This window comes from Grammomys surdaster, unplaced genomic scaffold, assembly GCF_004785775.1.
Source record: "Grammomys surdaster isolate TR1022 unplaced genomic scaffold, NIH_TR_1.0 169, whole genome shotgun sequence".
Lineage (NCBI taxonomy): Eukaryota > Metazoa > Chordata > Mammalia > Rodentia > Muridae > Grammomys > Grammomys surdaster.
This window is the reverse complement of record NW_021604617.1, coordinates 16,865,197-16,880,689: the sequence shown is the minus strand read 5'-3', so window position 1 is coordinate 16,880,689 and position 15,493 is coordinate 16,865,197. Positions and strand designations below refer to the sequence as shown.

The following is a 15,493-nucleotide window of genomic DNA, read 5'->3' as shown; positions in this document are numbered from 1 at the left end:
ACACACATATATATATATATATATATATATATATATATATATATCCTGTGTATATGTATCTGTACCATATGCATGGTGCCTGGGGAGGTCAGATTGAGATGAATTTCCTGGATCTGAAGTTGCAGGCAGTTGTGAACCAAACAGATGTGGATTCTGGGAATCTGAGTCTCCTGCAAGAATGGAAAGTCTCTTGACAGATGAGCCATCTCTCCGGGCCCTCTTTCTACTTCATAATAACAAATAATTAACAATTTTGAGCCAGGCATGTGCCATGCAGCTATAATCCCAGCCTTGCAGATGCTGAAGCAGAAAGATGGGAACTTTCAGGCCAGCCTGCGCAGCACAGTGAGCTCACAATGTGGTCCAGCCTCAAAAGACCATCGTTGGTTGTGTAACTCAGTGGTCACATGCCAGCCTAACATGAACACTGCTCCAGATCCCATGCCCAGCACTGGAAAACAAAACAAACTTGAGCAACAGACCATTCCTGGGAGCAAATCAATTTGTGTAGACAACAGAAACAAGAAGCAGACATTGCCTATGGGTCCTCAGGAACCCTGGGCTCATCTGGAGCTAGGAAGCCCTGTTTCTGATCATAATTAGTTTCTGGTGCAAGTGTATCAGGAGGAAAGCTGTAAGGATACACACGGCAAAATGAACAACCAAGAACTTCTTTATATTGTTAACAAAATAACGTGGATTCCTAAATCGCAACATTTTGCAGTGGGTGCTAATTTTAACACTTGTTTGTAAACAAACCCTAAACTTAGGAAATGTACAGTGTAATTAGATCACAGTAATGTAATGACAAAAAAAAAGTTTGGATGTGAAAGGGAGGGCTTTGTCTTTTTTTTTTTTTCCTGCAGAAAATTACAACTACCCAGCCTTATGGTGAATGGCCCTGGTGGACAGCCCTTTAAGGGTCCTGACAGTGTCCTCCAGCTCTCTCTAAAGCCTTTAAAGTTCCTGGAAATTTCTTTTCTTTTCCATTTTCTTTGCTCCTGGTTCTTAGTCATTGTATCCTGGGAAGAACATGGGCAATATCCTAGCCAGTGAACAATGAGACAGACGTCAGTGAGACTGATACCAAAAGTACGCAAAAGGAAACATTTTTTCCCACTCTTCCCAACACAGGTTACTTTCTAAAAGACTTTCAGAGAAGGTTGTCAGATTTAGGACTGGAGAAGAAAAGTCATGTGTTTTTATCCAGAGTAGAAAAAAAATGACACTTGGCTCTGGACTTTGCCATATACCACCTCTGTCTCCATTAATGTGTTGGCAGCCCTGGGGAAGTACCTACCTCCCCATAGCTTACAGCTTCAGTCATCCATCATGGAAGTGTATCTGATAAGGCATGGGCCACTCTCTGCCCCTCTGCTGAATGCTGTGGGTCGGAAACCCTGAAAGGACAGTGTGTTCTGTCCTTGGCTCCTCGGTTGTAACCTTTCTTGGGTGGGCTTATCTTGACTCAGTTAACGTAAATATGATAGGACTGAGACAATGTCCATTTTGAAAAAGTTCAGCAACAATTGCATTACTCATATTTGATTCTGGGCAGGCTTCTGGGTTTTAATCATCTAAAAAGAAAAAAAAAAATCTAAGCAACAATGACCAGTTTGATCCAGCACATGTTTACCGAGTCTGTTTTAGCTGCAGAGGGGTGAGCCAGTAGCAAGCCAACAGCTAGAAATGGCCTGCCCATGTGGCCATCTGGAAGGCCTCTCAGAATAGATCTCAGAACAGGAGCAGATGAATTGGGATCTTGGGGGGGGGGGGGGGGATTTTTATGCTCCATGGACTTAGATACTGGCTACATTGTAGCCTTGATCAAGGATGACATTTGATTAAATGAACCATAATATATTGAAATTACCTTTCTTGTGGTCTTAAGTATTGTTTAACATTTCCCTTTTCATTTCTTTGGCTTTTCCACTGGACTCTACGCTTCTAGAGATAAGAAGCTTATCTTATACATGGTCCTTAGATATCCATATACATGGTCCTTACTGTCCTACCTGTGTGAGGCAACAGCACACAGCATGTTCTCAAAAAACATTTGTTGAAAGAATAAGCCACACGACATCACTGCTTAGCACATTAGAAATCCACTTGGTTCAGGAGTGCATGGTCATTTACTCTAGAACCTTCAGAAGTTGTTAGGATAATCTAAAAATGGACTAAGACAAGAAGATAGAAACAATGGAATCCAGGAAAAGCAACTAAGGAGAAATATGTTTTTCCATCTGTCTTTTTTTTCTGTTATGACAAAACACTGACCACTACCAATTTGGGAAAGGGAGGGTTTATTTGGCTTATAGGTTACAGCTCATCACTGAGGGAAGCTCCGGCAGGTGCAAAAGGCAGGAACTGAAGTAGAGACAGTGGAGGAATGCTGCTTATTTGATTTGCTCCCTCTAGCTTGCTCAGCTACCTTCTTTGTACAACATGGGACCATCTGCTGATGGCACTACCCTGATGGTTGGGATGAGCCCTTCTCCATCAATAACCAATCAAGAAAATGCCTTACAGACATACTCCAGTTTGATGGAAGAAGTTCTTCAATTGCGATTCCCTCTTGCAGGTGACCTGGAAGTGTGTCAATTTGACAAAACAAAACAAAACAAACATAACACCATGGTGAAAGGGTGAGGAAAAGAAAGAAAAATAGAATCTGGGTCCTCAGCAGGATATGGTGTCATAACTGACCAGTCAATTATTTTTGAAAGTGTCACATTGAACTTTAAGAATTTGGAATGTTTTTAATCCAGCCAGAGGTGATACATTCCTTTGGTCCAGGAACCCAAGAGGCAGAGGCACATAGATCTCTGAGTTTGAGGCCAACCTGCTCTACAGAGCAAGTTCCAAGACAATCAGGGCTACACAGAGGAACCCTGTCTTGAAAAACAAACCAACCAACAAACAACAACAAAAGGGAATGTTCTTGATAGTTTAAACAAAAATTTTCACTTTCAGTCTCCTTCCCAAATAAGTTCCTGTATCAGACAGCCCATTAACTTGGGATCCTCCAGCCCGAAAGACATCCGGGAAGGACTTTAGTAGTCACTGTGGATGTATAAATACAATTTTATTCTTTCTCCTCAGTGTACCTGACAATGTTCTACAAGTCATCCGACAGCCTGGGGATTTTGACCAGTCTTAAAATGTTGGCAACAGCAATGAGAAATGCTAGCAGGAAGCTTTCGGAGAAAGTGGTCTCTGCAACAAGACAAGATGATTGAGAACTTCATTCACTGCAGTCAGTCCATGAGGTGGAATGCCGAAGGCTTCAAGAATCACATAGACCACATAACAAAGAGAAATGTACAATCTGTCCTTCTACTATGTGTTGGTTGTCTTATTGTCTTTGTCAACTTGACACAAGCTGGAGTCATCTGTGAAAAGGGAGCCACAATTAAGAACGGCCCCACGCCCCCATGCCCCAAGACTGGTTTTCATGCTTGATACAGAAGCCATCACTGTGGGCAGTGCTGTCCCTGGTCAGGTGGTCCTGAGTTGCAGAAGTAATCAAAATGAGTAAGCCTGGAGAAGTGAGCCAATGAGCGACTTTCTTCCATGGCCTCTTCTTCAGTTCCTGCCTCCAGTTCTTATCTTGACTACACTTAATGATGAGCTGCAACTGTAAGCTGAAATAAACCTAGCCCATTGGGTTTGGTCAATGTTTCATTCTCCCAACAAAAAGGCGACTAGTACATATGGGTTAGCAGAAGTAGGGAAGGTGATATGGGCTTTAAGTTTGTGTGTATGTGCAGGCACACATTCTTGCCAAAAGGAATGGTAAAGAAAGAGAAGTAAAAAGGAAGGTAAGAAAAGCTGGATGCCCATCATGGCATTTCCAGAACTCAGTTCCCTTTCCTATAATTGTAAAGATTTTAAAAGCTATCCTTAATAAATACACAAGTGAGTGACTGTTGCCAAAGTATCGTTCTTAATGTTCTATAATTAGTCACAGGTTATCATAGTATAAAACTACAATGATCTAATTACAGTAATTTTGGTGGTGGTGGTGCATGGTGCTTTGTGAACGTCCTGTGTTTATGAGCTCACAACAGCAACTAATAAGAACCCTTGTCGTCTCTTAAACTAGATGTTAGGAGAGACAATCTGCTAAAGGCAACCACAGACTGCCACATCAGCAGCCTCAGCACGGAGGGAGTGGACAGCAAGGAGTTCAGACGTGGTGTTCAGGCTTCCGGGTCTAATAGTAAAGTGTCCTTTCTCTTAGTCACTAAGGGGCACAGCAGCTCTAGCAGACACGAGCAGCCCCCTGTCCTCCCACATTCCTCCGTGATGTGCATAGAGAACCAGAATGGGACACAATCACCATAAGTCACCAACCAGTTCCCTGGAACAGTGCTTTTTGCTCTTAAATCATTTGAGTATTTTTGTGTTTTAATCTCTATAATGAACTACTCATGGAATTACTGCCCAGTTTGCAATTGTTTTGTATTTTCTGGGAGCTGGTCCTACTTTCCCCGATGCTAGGCTGATATCCAACCAGAATGCTTTGGCCCAGCTTTGGATCAGTACATGGCATATGGTTGGTGTTGATTCTCAGTCACTGGTACCCTTCTCAGTTGCTAGACATTCTCAGTGTAACTTCTTGGCTGCCATCCACAGAGGAGTCTTTAGACCTCGGCTATCCTTGTGGAGATTTGGGTTTGGCTCATCCTTGTCCTCTGTTTCTAATAAATACTCCTTTTTAACTTTAGCCAATACAAAAAAGTGAGCTTTTTTTTTTTTTTTGAGGGTTCCTATGTGTAACATCCTTGGTCATCCTGGAACTTGGTTTGTAGACCAGGCTAGCCTTGAACTCGGCTACACGAGTGCTGGAATTTCAAGTGAATCTCTGATACCACGGGCTTAAAAGCATTCAGAATTTTATTTAGGAAACAAGTAAATGTTCTGGGCAGATGGGAAGACAGCACCCAGAGGCCCATGTACTGCTACCACGAGAGACGAAAGAGACGAAGAGAAAGAGAAGCAGGATGGTCTGTGCACTATGAAGGCAGCAGAACTGGAAATGCAAGGGAGTGGAGGAACAGCCCGATGTGAGTGATGGCAGTGGCAGCTTCCAGGGAACATACCTGGGTCTGTGGCCCAGCAACAGCAGGGGTCTGTGTCAATGTCCTTGTTACCACCAAAGGCTATGCAGATGTCTCTGGTCTGGGCTGCAACCTCAGGCCGTGTTGATGTCTGAGGGCTATGCAGAGTTGGCTCTGCCCCTCTCATCAGCTGAAGCACACACACACACACACAAACACACACACACACACACACGTACGAATTTGCACACACACACTGCATCTCACATAGGCCACACAGTTGAGCTGACGCAGTAGAGCCAGCTCTAAGGGCCTGAGAGCTTGAGAGCTCACTGTGTCACTCACAGATTACTGCATTCCAGTGAGCTGGCCCCACCCCTTGCCCAGCTATTGCTGGAGAGCTGGCCCTAGTGACTTGAGTGTGAGAGAGCTATTCCTGCCCCTCGCCAGTTGCAGACAAAAGAACTGGTCCCATCCCTCTCCTGGGCAAAGTGGGAGAGCTGGCCTTGGTGGTGCAGGAAAACAGACAGGCGGAACAATGCATCTACCACCCAGGCCCAGATCCAGGGCTTTGAGTTGACCCATCCCAACATCTATCCCATCTATGAACTACTGGAGCATGTGAAGGGTCCAGTCCTGCAGATCCAAAGCTGCAGGATCTCCATGACACAGGGCAACAACGGGATATATCAGACGAGTCCCTGTGAGGAGGATCCAGTACTGATAGTGGCTGAAGCCAGAAGCCTCAAACGAGACCAATGAAATGACTCATTTGCGATGAACGTTTGCAAGAAAAGCTGCGTGGGTAAAAGGGTGTACTGTGTGACACACCGTGACATACTGCAGCTTCCATGGTGAGATGTTATTTGTTTGTTTTCTTTCGGGAGAGATGTTACAAGGGTGAGGGTGGATAGGGAGTGACAGGGAGATGAGCGGTTTTGGGGTACATGATGTGAAATTCACAAAGAACAAATAAGAAGTTTTAAAAAATTGTTCGGTGAATGTATTGCTCAAATGTCTGTGTGCACATAGGGTGTGTGTGTGCGTGTGCATGTGCGCGTGCGTGCGTGTGTGTGTGTGTGCAGGCTGGAAGACAATCTTCAATGCTGGTTCTCAGGTGCCATATGCCTCTTTTGTGACAAGGTCTCTCATTGTCATGAAGCTCGCCTCATTCATTAGGCTTGCTAACCAATGAGCCTCCAGACCTGCCTGCCTCTGCTTCCCCAGCTCTGGGATAACTAAAAGGTCCCCACACCCATCTTTTCTTTATGTGGTTCCTAGGATCTGAATTCAGGCCCTTGTGATTAAATGTTAAATATGTTATCGGTTGAGCTATCTTCTTAAAGATCCAGAGTGTCTATTAATATGTCATGATTTTTTAAAAAGTAGAATGCTAACAGACGTTTGAAATCACATCATTATTTGACAGAGAAGAAGCTAAAGATCAGAGGTTGTGGTGGTTTGTATATACTTGACTCCGGGAGGGGCACTATTAGAAGGTGTGGCCTTGTTGGAGTAGGTGTGTCACTGTGGGTGTGGGCTTTAAGACCCTCATCTTAGCTGCCTGGAAGCCAGTCTTCTCCTGTCTGCCTTTGGATAAAGATGTAGAACTCTCAGCTCCTCCTGCACTATGCCTGCCTGGATGCTACCATGCTTCCTGCTTTGATGATACTGGACTGAACCTCTGAACCTGTAAGCAAGCCCCAGTTAAATGTTTCCTTTATAGAGTTGCCATGGTGTCTGTTCACAGAAGTAAAACCCTTAACTAAGACAAAAGTTTAGAACCCTTCTGGTGCCTTAGATGTGTCAGAATGGAGACTGGGATCTTGCAGTGAGCTTCCCCTCCATCCCCTCCACTCCCTTCTCCCCCTTCAAGGCTTCTCTCTGACTCACCAACCTGCACTGTGCAGATATAGAAGATGCTCGTCTTATCGAATCACAGAAGAAATGTGATTTGGTGCTTTTACTATTTACACTGATTACTTTGGTGAGAAGACAGTAACTATGTGTGTGGTGACATTGAGTCAGTCCTTGATAAGTAGCCAGAAGCCTTGGACTGTGGCTGACAAACAGAGACTGGAGACACATCACAATATGGTGGATTAATTCAGCAACTATTAAATAAGAAAATCCTGAGCTTGCTAGGACCCGCTGGGAGGGTTGTAAGAGTTTCGTTCTGGTTCTCTCAAGCTTTCTGACCGTCATCACATGGTTACTATGCTGCATCATGACATTTCCAGCTTCTGTCTTCTCATTTCATTACAGTTTCAGCGGCCTCTTTCTGTGTTCTCTCTCTTACTCTAACTCTGGCAAGGAAAGCAGGGGAATGTAGACCGTCTTGATTGATTGATAGCGTCCTGTGTCTAAGGTTGAAAAATGGCTCTTTTATTGGCTGAGTCCCAACCAGGCTGCTGATAACACGTATTCTGCCAGGAACAGCACATGCCTACTGGCTAAGTCGATGCTTGAGCAAACCCAGGGAAAACAGGCCCACAATGTGGAGGTAAACCCCATGCTTATTATCTTTCATTCAGGACCATTCTAAAAGTCCATGTAAGATACATCAATCCTGCCAAGGCAAGGATTTGGATCTTACCTGAATCATGATTTTTCATTGTTACTTGTGTATATATCATTTAAATATTGCCAGTTCCAAATTATGTATACAAAACATACCACTTTCTTCTGAAACTACGGCTACATTTCATTAAATAGTCTTCATTTGTCCTTAAAATTATTTTAGCAAAGTGACTGTTTTCTCTGACAGGCTGTATACTTCTTGGGGCGGGGCGGGGGGGAAGCACAATTAATTTTTTGTTTACTTCCCAGAATGCTTCTGGGCTATGAGCATTTAAAAATCCATTAAAATCTTATGCATAATGACTATCTAATCATACTTTAATTTAGCAAACCGCTATTAATGTCCTTATGGAGGACACATCTGTTTCTGCTTGTCTCTTTCTCCCTCTCCCTCCCTCACCTAATTGTGATGGCAATCTTAACCCTGGCTGATGGGAAATGGGAACACTGAGAGTCTTAGCCCTGCCGCCTTGGGAATGGAATGTCACCCAAAGTAGACCATTTCCTGTTTCCTCTGGGGTCGGCAGTATCCACTTTTTCTAAGTATCCACTTATCCTTTTAGTAAAGACCATGTAAACCCAGTATGCCACTGGCTTACAGACCACCTTTGGAAGATATTATCTGACGTTAAAGCCATGAATGAAACTTAAGAAAAGGTCTGCTGGGTGTGGCTTTGGAAATTTGTCCTTAGTGAAAGAGACAATCATGGTCCCACCTACCTTTCTACCCTCTGCTTTGAATGCAAGTGTTCCTGGTAGAGTTAAAGTTGATGTCCGGATAAGATTGGCTTGGCCAATCAACTTTACCCCTTTGGGTAGAGAAGCTGAAGCCCCTGAAGCACTTGCATACCCAATACCATTATGTACCAGTATCAAGGGAGATTAGTCCAAGGACTGTCCCCTACCTTCCCTGAAACATGGATACCAAAAACCAGCAGATACTTAAGTTCCTTATGCAAAATAACATAATATTTGAGCATAGCCCATATCTTCCTCTGTAGTGGCTTATATTCTTATGTTAAGTTGGGTCCCCAAAGAGTGTCTATACACAAGACACTCAGGGACCTTGCCCTCAGTTGGTTCTGATTGGTAAATAAAGATGCTGACACCCAATGGCTGGACAGATTGAACAGAGGTGGGACTTTTAGGATTTATGGTTGAGGAAGAGAGAGGGAGAAGAGAGAAGGGGAGAAGCATCCGCCATGCCAGGAGAAGGAGAAGGAGAGGAGAGATGCCATGCCTGAAAAGGACAGAGAGCATAGCCGCTATGTAGGAGCCAGGGGAGAATGGCCCAAGAGGGTTGCTCAACCAGGTCCAGGGCAGCCAAGATGGATTTAGTAAGTAATAACTTGAGATTATCAGAGGGATGTTGATAAGCCACATGGAGGTTAGGAAGTGTCCCAGCCATTGAGTTGATTAAGGCATATCAAAATATAAAGGCTATGTGTGTATCTTTCATTCGGGAACCCAGAACATTGGAGTGGGTAGCGTGGAAGACACCACCAACAGGATCTATTTAATTATATAATGCTACATTCCTGAATATGTGAAGTTACCTCTAGATTTCTTAAAAAACCTAACGACATATCAATGTCATAAAATATTATTTGTCATACTATATTGTTTGGGTTGTAATTACAAAATGGGAAGCTGTACATAGTCAGTTAAGTGATGCTACATTTTGTTGTCAACTTGACACACCTGGGAGGAGGGACTCTCAACTGAAGCATTACCTCTATCTAACTGGCTTATAAAAATGTCTGTTGGGAGCCGACTCGTAGCAGAAAGCGGCTATCATCTTTGCAGCCATCTCAGGCCATATACCTTGACAAGAGACTTGTTTTCAACAGCCAAAAACAGCTGAGCACACTCTGATAAACATCTTGTTTTTCGCACATTTCTTGTTTTGTTGTTTAATGCCCCCAGCTGCAAGGCACACGGGGTAAAGTGTCTTCAGCTGTGTTCCCCTGCTTATGCTTATATATACCCAGGATTTCCTTTTACTATATGGGACTTGCTCACACACCCTGTCTTGTCTCCATTCTTCGAATCTCTTGCCCCTCCATCCCCACTTTCTCTCTAGCTAGACCTTGTTGACTGACCCAAACAGACTGGGTTACTTGGCCCCCAAATGTGGGCAGAACAGACCGGGTCACTTGGCGCCCAATGTGAGGTTTGAACCCATGACCCTGAGATTAAGAGTCTCATGTTCTACCCACTGAGCTAGCCGGGCAGGGACAAATGTCTATCAGGCATTTTTTTTTTTTAATGAAGGAGGGCATAGATCACTGTGGATGGTGTTACCTCTGGACAAATGAGCCTGGGTTGGATAAGGAAACTAATTGAACAGCCTTATAATAAACACCATTCCTCCACAGTCTCTACTTCCAAGTCCTCCTTTATGTTCCTGCTTGAAGTCTTTCTTCAAGTTCAGTGATGGACTATGATGTCAAAGTATGAACCAAATAAACCCTTTCTCTCCATTAAGGACCTTGGTCCTGGTATTTGTCTCAGGGTTTCCATTGCTGTAAAGAGACATCATGACTAAGGCAAGTCTTACAAAGAACAATATTTAATTGGGGCTAGCTTACAGTTTCAGAGGTTCAATCTATTATCATTAGGACAGAAAGCATGGCAGAATCCAGGCAGATACGGTGCTGGAAAAGGAGCCAAGAGTTCTACATCTTGATCAGAAGGCAGCCAGGAGAAGTCAAACTCTCTCTCTCTCTCTCTCTCTCTCTCTCTCTCTCTCTCTCTCTCTCTCTCTCTCTCTCTCTCTCTTGGTTTTTCGAGACAGGGTTTCTCTGTGTAGCCCTGGCTGTCCTGGAACTCACTCTGTAGACCAGGCTAGCCTCTAACTCTCGAACTCAGAAATCCGCCTGCCTCTGCCTCCCAAGTGCTGGGATTAAAGGCATGCGCCACCACCGCCCGGCCCAAACTCTTTCTCAGTGGGAGGAGCTTGAGTACTGGGTGCACTCAAAACCTGCCTACACAGTGACACACTTCCTCTAACAAAGCCACTCTTCCTAATAGTGACACTTTCTATGAGCCAAGCATATTCAAATCACTACAGTGTTTATCATGACAATGGAAAGCAAACTAGAATAAGTTGCTTAGATAATAACTACAAAATGGAAATCTATATATATATTCAGCATAGCCAGTCATCCCGGGTGTAAATAGATAGTGCAGGAACAGTAAGCCAGACAAACAATAAATGCTGGACAGAAAGAGGACATGTGAAGTGACAAGAGTCAGGTCATGTTAATATGCCATTTCATTCATGTGGTATGTCCGCTAGTGCTCAGTACGTAGCAAATTCAAACTCTGCTTTTGAAACTCTCTGGGACTTGAGGTTTAGAGAATTATTTTATCAATCTGTGATTGGTTGGATCTGTAGATATTGAATATTTAAATACAGAGGGTCTGACTATATCTGAATGACTACTAGTGTTCTAACAGAACATAGGGAGTAGTGGTCAGTATACATGCTGTTAACTTCTGCTCGACCATGCAAACAGGGCACTGCAATATTGCTGCATAAAATGTTAGCTTCCTGCTTCTAATATCATAGTTTCAGGGGGCAGGAGTCTGGACATACTTAAACTGGCTTCTCTGCAAGGCTGTAATCAGGTTGGCCACGACTGTCTTCCATCTGGAGGTTCCACGGGAACAGTGCCTGCTTCTAAGGTTGCTAGAAGAGTTTATTTCTTTATAGTTGTAGGACTGAAGTCCATGGCTTATTGCTGGTTATTGGCTGGAGATGGTCATTAACTCCAGAGACTACTCGGTCTCTTACCGGGTGGTCTTCCTGGTGTGTCTACTTACATCATCAAGCACGCAGGGCAAGGCTCTAAAGCAGTGGTTCTCATCTGTCCTAATACTGTAACCCTTTAATACAGCTCCTCATGTTGTGGTGACCCCCAACCATTTCATTATTTCATTGCCACTTTAAAACTGTAATTTTGCTACTGTTATGAATGATAACACAAATATCTGATATGCAGGGTATCTGAGAACGCTGTGAGAGTGGTCCTATTCCACAGATTGAGAACCACTGCTCTAGACAGAGTCTAGAGGAACTCTCTCCACAAGATGCATCTTATTAAGATGATATAACTCGGCAGTGGTGGTTTATACATTTAATGCCAGCACTTGGGTGACAGAAGGAGGCAAATCTCTGAGCTCAAGGCCAGCCTTGTCTATACAGTGAGTTCCAGGACAAGCCAGGGTGACACAGAGAAACTCTGTCATGAAAAATAAAACAAAAGATCATGTAACTGTGGCAGCTGCGGTCCATCACCTCTGGGGCCATTTATGTGATAGATTCCACATCTGCTTATGGAGAGGGGATCATAACAAAGGTATGAACACGGGGGAACTTAAGGTCCTGGGGAGGGGAGCATGCCTAGTCATATAACTAGTTCAGAGAGAAGAAGAAAAATGGAAAAACTTCCTGGGGAATTTAAAACAAAAAAAAAGCTCTTCAGTACAAATAAAAATGGAGACACCCTAGAAATAGAATTTCTGTGATTTGGCAACAACCGAGGATCACGAAGGGAAGGGAGAAAGTGAGGATGACTCAGGGCTCTGAAGCCCTAGACTGGAAAGATGACAATCCTCCTGCTACTGAATCTGGGAAGAGGGAGGGAGGAGGAAGGAAGGTGGAGGTTCTCCTGGAGTTCCCTCCCTGGAGCTCTGAGGCCGTGCCTCCGCCTTCTGTATTTGGACCACGTCTACCTAGAAGAAGCATGGATCGGAGTAGGTGCCAGGGTTGTGAAGACAGCAGTAATGACAATTTCTCTAAGAGCCTGTCCTTCAGACCTTTCACCCTGACACCAAAACCCCTTAGCTTGGCAAATTCTTTCCTGATTGCACTCTTGCTTACCTCTACAGAGAGCACTCTGCCACGCTATGGAGAAGCATCCACAAGTTGCCTCAGCTGCCGTTTTTCCTGATTCTTCACTCACCATTATCCTACAGCAAGAAACACTTTCCATCCCTCTTCTCATCTTTGTGTGTGCGCACACACATACACACACACACACACACACACACACACACACACACACACACAGAGTCAAATAGCCCTCCATCATTGTTGCTGGCCCCACTTCAAATGTCCTCTTTCTGCTTCCAGGGCACCAAAGTCTCATTCTGTAGTTTAAATAGCACTGTATTGTGAATTGCTTCTTTTTCTCTTACTAAATCATCAGCTTTTCATGGGCAGAGAATAAGCCTGGCCCACCATTACAGCTCTGATTTAGCATAGACTCCAGCACACAGAAGACACCCAATAAACCTCTGCTGCATGAACAAGTGAGTGTCTGCATATTTCTATTTCAGTTAAAATTTCTCTGCTGGTGAATGCCAGAAGACATAACTAGATCTAGGGGACTCGAACAGTGTCACTAGATACCATTTTTCTTTTCCTGTTCCGGTTCCACTTCCTCCACTTAACCCCATTCGTGAGTTGTGTGTGCTCAAAGTAGTAAGGTGTCCCCGATAACTTCTTTTATCTTATCACACACAAGCAAGAAAGCAATGCTTCTTTTACTTCCAGGATTCTCAGCAGAGGTCTCATTGAGTTTTCATGGCTCTGAGGAGTTTTGTGCCTATTCTGGAACCAACTACTATTTGTCCAGAAAAACAGAAGTCTATGACTGGCCAGGCATGAGTCACATCTCAGCTCTGCTCTGTAAAACCAACTAAAACTGGGGATGAAGAATGGAGCTAGTGGTGGCAAAGAGTAGCTTCTCCAAAGAGAAAATTCTGGGCTTTCCATAGCTTTTTGGTGAGAGGAATCTGATAGATAGATAGATAGATAGATAGATAGATAGATAGATAATCATATTTTCTTTAAGCCAGCAATCCAGAGAGAGACAGGGAAAATAAACAATGAACAAAGAAGTACCAGCTTAAGTTGTCTGAAAAACAAACAATAAGCCAAGAATACATCGTGCTGTTCAAAGTCGGATGACTAATATTTGTTTACTGTCTGCCATGTGACAGGAACTCATTTGTAATAGCACGTCTAATCCTCACAGTAACCCTGGTGTATAGACATTTCCACTCGAGTTGACAGAGTCTCGAGATGGACTATGGGTCAGAAGTTACGTGACTCACCAAGGCCACATAGCTAGGGAGTAGTGTGACAGAAACAGGACCCGGGGATGTGTGTCTGTCTCCATGAATGGATGCCTGTGGCAAGAGTTGAAGGTCTTGAATGTAGTGGAAGGGTTGGGGTACCATGGTGCCTGACCATTTGGCAACTGGGAAGCTACCACTGACTTCTGAGATGGCTATTTCAGAGCAGCTTTGGGGCCCAAAGGGAATGGAGAAATGAATAGAAAGCCACTCTTCCAGGACAGTTAACAGCGGTGAGAAGGGACTACTACCTGATTGACTCACAAAGTGAGCTCTTCAAAGTCAGAGACCAAGAATGTATTGCATGCTATTATGTCTCTAACCTGGAAGACCCCAGAGTGTCCATCACTGAGTATCTGTTAAACTGGGTGACAAGTAACTGCACAAATGAAGGACAAAAAAAAAATAACGTACAAAGAGGAATGGGAGATGAAGAGAGGACTGTGGGATGAGTTAAATTTGAACTTGACAATGACAGAAAGGTTGACGATGAGGCCAAGTCCCTCCAAAAGGAAGGAGAAACCTTAAATAACAGTTTTTCTCTCTCAAAAGAAAGTACGGTTTTTGGAGCAGGGAGAAGAATAGCTAAAAGTATGCTTGTCGGTTTCTGTTTAGTTTTCAGTACTAAAGTAACAAAAGGTTCTTATTTCCGTTCAAAGCAGACTCGGTATTTTAATTCATGCTTCATGTCTGTGGTGTCAGGCATAGGATAAATGCAGGATGAATGTATACACTCATTGGGTTGAACTGAATATATACAATCTCTACGTCCAAGCACAGGAGGTGAGGAGGAAGCACTGGGTAAAGCACTTACCACACAAGTTAGGGAGCAGAATTCAGATCACCAGTATTCACATAAGACCTGGAAGGGCCTGGTCAGCCTGTAATTCCTGTGCCGGAGGCAGAGATGGACTCTTGGAGCAAGCTGGATAGCTGATTAGCCAAAGTGGTGAGCTCCAGGTTCAGAGAGAGAGACCCTGGTTCAATATATCAGGTAGAGAGCAATTGAGTAAGACCCATCCTGTTGTGGGTCACCACTGCCTAGGGTGCATGGGCAACTGTTCACATGTGTGTGCCAACACACATACAAACATACATACATATAATAGACACACACACCTGAGTACAGCCTATACAAAAGGTAGCCACAATATTGGTAAAATTTGGTGGCTTGTGAAGACTGAGTGGGTTTTGTGGGAAGCCAGAAGAAATAAATACAATATGTCCATGTCATCTATTCTACAAAATGTCACAGCAAGGCAAGTACAAAATGTCACAGCAAGGCGAGTTCTGTGGCAGGAACTTACATCCTACTTCAGCAAAACAGCCGGGCTTGGGCTGTGACGGTGAGATGGAGGGTCTGTAATAGTGGGCTTGTCAGGGAAAATTATAGCATGTGAGGTCACAGATGTTAGTAGTCAGGAAGGATTTATTAAACCTCCCCTGGGCCAGTACCAAGACTGTCCCTCAGGGAAGATGACTCAGCCAGCAAGACTTCATCAGGTGGCAGAGCTGGTCATACTACCTTGGCCTGCCTGCCCTACTCTGCCCATCCCCTGTGTATCCCTGATGCTAGCCTAATGAGGAAAGCATGGGCCTGCACGCCTATTCGGGATGCAGCACTTGGGAATTAGGTAGAGGCAGGGAGGCCCCTTTGAGTTCAAGGCCAACCTGGTTTACAGATCGGGTTCTAGGACAGTCAA

The 15,493-nt window shown here is 44.1% G+C and overlaps 1 non-coding gene across 1 annotated transcript; it reads right to left on the bottom strand.

Annotated features, from left to right (window-relative positions):
- Nucleotides 1–9,803: 9,803 nt before the first annotated feature.
- On the bottom strand, nt 9,804–9,876 carry Trnak-cuu. Its single transcript has one exon. It is a non-coding gene; the product is annotated as a tRNA-Lys (tRNA).
- Between the last annotated feature and the right edge of the window lie 5,617 nt (nt 9,877–15,493).